The following is a 6292-nucleotide window of genomic DNA, read 5'->3' as shown; positions in this document are numbered from 1 at the left end:
CTGAGTGCACCCCACTTGCCAACAGCAGTTGGCAGACCAGATGGTCACCCATCCAAGTGCTAGCCCAGCCTGACAGCACTTAACTTCGATGATCTGTCGGGAACCAATGCTACCACTCTGGCAAGACTGTTGGCCATAGAGCAGCCCCACCTCTGTTATATTTCCTTTTCATTCTTATAAGGCAGAAAGCCAGCAAACAAAAGGTACCATGAGTGCTACAAATCCCAGCAGATTGGATATAAAGACTGTGAGAGGAGAAGGGAACTCTGAAATTCTTGGTGTCTAGTGCTTAAGTAACAGTGGAACATTAGGAGTCAAGCACATGTGGGTGATGCAAAATGTGTGGAGTACCACAAAATAATATATTTTATTATGATCACTTGTAGAAGACATGTAATAGATTAGACTGTGCTTAAGAGAAGTTCCTGTAACTGAGGAGCGTGTACAGCAGTTAGAGGTTGACCTGGGAACTGGGCCTTCCCAGGGGAGAAAATAATGTAGTGGCATCACCACATAAGGCAATTTCAGTGTGAATTTGTGAGAGGGGATTACAGCCGTAATAGTAAGTCAAGTGTGGGCTTGTTGATAATAATTTTGTGCAACGTGAAGTAGCAAATTACATTGGGCTGCCGTTGGCACAAAGGTGTGCTCAGCGAGATTGTGAATAACTTTTGCCACAAGCCACCATCAAAACCAGCACACTGGCACTAACCTACTGTGTGTCAGAACGTAACTTTATGAGATACATTCACAAAACATAGGCATACAGCTGAGTATAAATAGGGGGCGGTCAAGTAATACCACTGTCTTTAGAGTCACAGTTCTCTTGGAGAATGGTGCTTTGCTACACCAGTGGCCACATGAAGCTTCCAATGGAGGACCACAGTTCCAGTCTGTGGTGGGGCCACAGATCTACTCCCTGAATTCACAAGCAACTCAGAGCCAGTCAGCAGCAGGCCAGACCAGGCTTTTCAGTAGCACAGTTTACTTCTGCTCAGAGGCAGGAGGGGGTGGGGGAGGGTCACATCTCAGCTGCTGCAGGGGACAACCACTCAGTAGCACCCGCCTTCTGCCATCATGGGGAGTGGGTCAATATGCGATGTGGTGCAAGTGCCACTTGTCACAAGAGGTCGGAGTATGCCCATCATCGAAGCGTTTGTGGCTGGGTAGCATGCCTCTCCATGACTGTCACAACTGGGTCACAGGCAACGGGGTTGCATCCTTGGCAAAGCAGAGCAACCAAACTGCTGAGTAAGCGGTATTCAACATGAGCGGGACAACAGATACTTGTAACACCTGAGGCAAAGGAAAATAAAATGTTTACAGATTGCCACAGTGTCTCTTTGCAGCTGTGAGCTGCTCTGTGTCCCATTCCATAGCCTTCACTTCAGCATCCCCATACCTCTGGTGACTTCATTATGTATTTTTCATATGTACTTGTATCCTTTAATATGACAACTGGTCTATAAGACCATAAATATGTTTTTTTGATGATGACATGTCACAGACAGGTCTGACATATTTTTGCATTTCAACATGCACATGAAGAATGGCTTCAAAGGCCGAAATCATGATTGTGTGAAATAAATAAGCAAATTAACAGTCAGATGGTGGAAATTGCTTTCAAAATTTTTATTGACATCTTTCATTGCAGAGAAATTGTTGTAATACAAGATAGGAGAGACACACTCACGGAAATATAAGCAACGGAATGGTGTCCATCAAAGAAGTGTTTTAAGTCTTATCCTATTCATCACTCAAGTAGACAGCATAACCAGCACAGTGAAGTGTTCTATACAACTTGTCAATTGCATATGATATTTCAAAGACTGGAGGAGTGGGAACAAAATACAGTATAGATTTTTCATTTTCAAAAAAATATTAACTGTGTGTGTCCGTGTTAATCCTGACTGTCGTAAATGTAATGAACTAGAACTACATTGCCAGAAAAGAAATTAGTACACCCTCTTAGAGGTTTCCAGTTCACTCTGTATTTATTGTTGCAACAGTGCATATGAAGTACATGAAATGATTACATTTACAGATCAATAGTACAAGTGGTTCTGACATACTAGATATTAATCCGTGCTGAAACATACATATTAGTATGTGGTATGTGGTGTAGCCTCCACAGGCAACAATGCAGGTGCTGACTCTGGCATCCAGTCAATCAAACCTAAAGCGAATACTGCCCTGCGATATGTTATTCCATCCTGCTCGACCTATTTATGTCGTTCTGTAAGAGTTGTTGGTTCCCAAGTCATACGAATCACTTATCATCATATCTTACACATGCTCAACTGGAGACAAGTCTGGAGGTCGTGCCGGCCTAGCAACTTGTTGCACATCTTGCAGAGCACATAGAGTCTCACAGGCAGTGGGTGGGCAAGCATTATTCTGTTGGAATGACACATCACCATCCTGTTGCAAGAATGGCAAAAGAACTTGTCTAACAACTTCTGCATGTACTAAGTGCTGGTTAGTGTCCCTTCCAGAAACACCAAGATGAACATGAGTTGCATCCTATTGCACTCCAAGCCATATGGCTTGGGATGGGGCCAGGCTGTTTTGGACAAATGCATTCTACAAGACAGCACTCACCAGACCTAAGTTGTACATGCAAACGACCATCACTTGCATACAGGCAAAACCTGCTTTCATCACTGAAGGCCATGGATGCCATTCCATCTTCCAAGTGATTCGGTGATGGCACTAGACAAGCCGTGCATGTTGATGCTGTGGTGTGAGTGGCAGACAGGTTAGAGGTGTGCGTGCTCATAGTCCCATTGCTAGTAACTGGCTTGCAACAGGTTATGTTGACATGTCTGGGCTCACAAGCCCTCTTTGTCTGTCCTGTGATAACTATATGATCTGCCACAGCTACCCTTACAATATGACGATCCTGGCAGGCGTCTGTGCTTCGTGGACATCCGGAACGTCGTCTACAGCATTGAAAATTTTCATGTGACCACTGATACCAGCATCGTTGCACAACTGATGCAGCATATCCGACTTGTGTCATAATTCTCTGAAATGAAGGGCCACATTTTGACTCCTTTCAAACACATTCAGGTTGGTCGTAGGAAACATGAGTGTGTCTCCATGGCACGGGTGCCTGCTTACTTCAATTTGCACCACACTGAGTCCTGCTATGTAGTGGGAAGCCATCAGAAGAACAAGCATTCTGAACAACCATTAGTTCAATGATTAATGTTGTGGTGACTGTTAGAAATGATCATTCTCATTCCGGCTCCCACCAAGTGCGAAGTGCATGCTCTAATTCGCTTCCTAAATGCTAACAACATGAATGCTGCTCTGATTCATCACAAAATTGTTTCAGTTTATGGAGAGGCCATAATGTCAAGGCAGCATGTAATGAAATGGGTACAGAATTTCAATTTTGGAAGGACGGAAATTCACAATGAAGACAGAAGCGGAAGGCCGTCTGTTGTGACTGATGATGTGGTGCAGAAAATTGAAGAACATCTTCTCTCTGATTGCTGTTTAACAATGGACGATCTGCATGCAGTTTTTCCAAAGATTTCATGAACAGTTGTTCATGAAATCATAACTGATCAAATAAATTATCACATGTTGTCTGCACTTACCAAATTGATGCCGGTTGCGAATTTCTTGATTGTCTTGAGACTGAAGGCGAGGCTTTTCTCAACTCTATAGTGACAGGAGATGAAACCTGGGCTTATCACCGTACTCCAGACAGCAAACAACCATCAATGCAGTGGCACTATACTCATTCTCCTTCAGCCAAAAACTTCAAAATTCAGCGAACAGTGAGAAAAATCATGGTGTCAGTGCTTTGGGACAGAAAGCGGTTCTGCTCATTAATTTTCTGGAAAGAAGTGAAACAATAAATGCTGAAAGATATTGTAAGCCATACAAAACAAACATCATGGGATATTGACAATGGATGCCTGTTTCCTTCGTGACAACACACATCTGCACACCAGTCACGCAACACAAGAGTTGTTGACTTCGTTTGATTGGGATGTTTTAAAGCAGCCCTGTCACAGCACCAATCTCACATCTAGTGACTATCATCTGAAATTAAAGGAACACCTTCATGGAAAACACTTTTCCGATGACAATACGGTGAAAATGAAAGTGAAGGACTGGCTGAAAAAGATGGTGGGATATGTCTATGACACAGGAATATAAAAACTCATCCCACGGATGACAAAAGGTATTGAGGTAAATGGTGATTATGAGGAAAAGTAATGCAAGACCTACACGAAAATGCATGATTTTTTTTTTCTTTTTGTTGACAGTGTATGTTTCAGTTAACACCATACTCTATTTCAATGATTCAGTCTGGTTCCTGTGGGTCTTATATTTGACACAAGGCAAACATAGTTGCCACAACTACAGATCCTTAAAATATGAGCACTTAAATGCATCAATAGGCAGATGTGAGATTCAGACAGGTCTTGTCTATCTGTAAACCACACATAAGCCATAAGCCATTAGGAACCCATGTAAAACAGTTAAAGATAGAGAATAATTTTAGTACATATTAAGATTCTCAGACTGTCCTGGAACAGAGCCACATTGGCTGTTTGAGGGCAAACATACAATTTAAATCACTTTTGGACAACTTGCTACTCCCAGTTTTCTGTCAACATGCATTCTGTGGGATTACATGTGTTTCAAGTTAGGTGTATGATTTTTGGCAGACCACTGCATCTGCTTGACTTGTGAATCAAACTTTCAGTTCTCGTTGGACATATACTAAAACAGTCTCTCTGTTTTGGCATGAGTTAATAACGAATGTATATTTGTAAGTTGTGAATAAATTTTGGTTCTCACTTATCATTCTTATGTGTATTATTTCATGATCACGTGTCTTCATGCTCATCTGTATATCATGACCCCATGAACTAAGCATCTCCAACCCCAATGGTTACCAGTGGGTCATTCCATGTCAAGTGTCCCAGTTTAGAAGATGATCGCAGCTCAGCCACCTTGGTTGAGGTGTTAGAGCCATTTTTGTGAAGACCACTTTAACAGAGACCAAAAAGTCATGAAGAAATTGTCATGTTTGACTTTCCACTGTTCCTAATGTAAAAGAGCTAGACTCTTGCTTCTGGGTATAGTGGTACAACTTTGTGTGCTCTAAACACAAATGTTGAAAGTAGAGTTCAGAAAGCAATGCATTTGGCATAATCTCAATTCAAAGTGGGCAACAAATCATATCACGAGAAATTTTCCCCATAGTTTAATGAGGCATAAGTAGCGGAGAAAGTGCACTATGGACCTGGTCTTTTGCCAAACTACTGTCTGTCTGGGTGCTTAGTATATCACAAATTTTGGTCTAACTTGTGTGTTTAATTATTGTGCTACAATCCTGTAAATTTGCTAAAAAACATGAATGTATCAAAATATACCTGTATGCAAAGTCATGTATCTCAAAATGGACACCTATCACACTAAATTCATTAACATCATTCAACAGAGCACATTTCATTCTATTAGAAAAAACTTATTTTCATTTTTTTGTTTTGTTTCTTTCATTCAACAAAAGCTTCTTGTTCTCTGGATAAATGCTCAATATGTGGCTTCAAATTCTGATTCAAGACATAGAACAAAATATTGCTTGTGAGGGATATGAAACCATTAGTTCGGTATTTGGAGCAGTTCCTGATTGATCCTGTCTTATGTGTGGGGATGAAGAGAGACTTTGACTCCCCTATTTCTCATATTCTTGAACACAATTGACGCAGCACATCAGTGCCCTCCTGTCCAATTTCTTTGATTACCTTCCAAGATATACTGTCTAGACCAGCAGAGTTATAGTTCTTCAAAGTTGAAAGCTGTTCTCTGTTTCACTGCATAAGATTGTAGGTTGTGATGTAAGTTGCTTTCTGTACTGTTGCTAATTCCAGAATACATTTTTTTTTACAGCACTGCTTCCACCTCACAGTTTTGTCTTCTTTGTCTCCAACAGGGTTCCATTCTCATCTTCTTTCTTCTACCACTGACATATGAGTATTAAATTTACTGGTGATGCTGTAGAGTTTCTTGATGAGTTCATGTAGTTGATTGTAATTATGATGATGTTCTGTCTCACCACACAAACCATTAATGAAGTGTGACCTGTCATTTCTGCAATTCTGTTGCATTTCTTTGCACAATTTCTTATATCTGTCTTGACCCTGGGTAGTGTGGATACTAGTTTTCTTCAGATTGATTCTCTCTTCAATTAACTTAACTGTGCACTGTGATGTCCAGGGATGTTTTTCACATTGCAGTTGTTCTGATGTTGTAAGTGACAAGG

The sequence above is a fragment of the Schistocerca serialis genome, chromosome 2 (genome assembly GCF_023864345.2).
Source record: "Schistocerca serialis cubense isolate TAMUIC-IGC-003099 chromosome 2, iqSchSeri2.2, whole genome shotgun sequence".
Lineage (NCBI taxonomy): Eukaryota > Metazoa > Arthropoda > Insecta > Orthoptera > Acrididae > Schistocerca > Schistocerca serialis.
The sequence above is the reverse complement of the archived record's forward strand: the minus strand, read 5'-3'. Positions refer to the sequence as shown.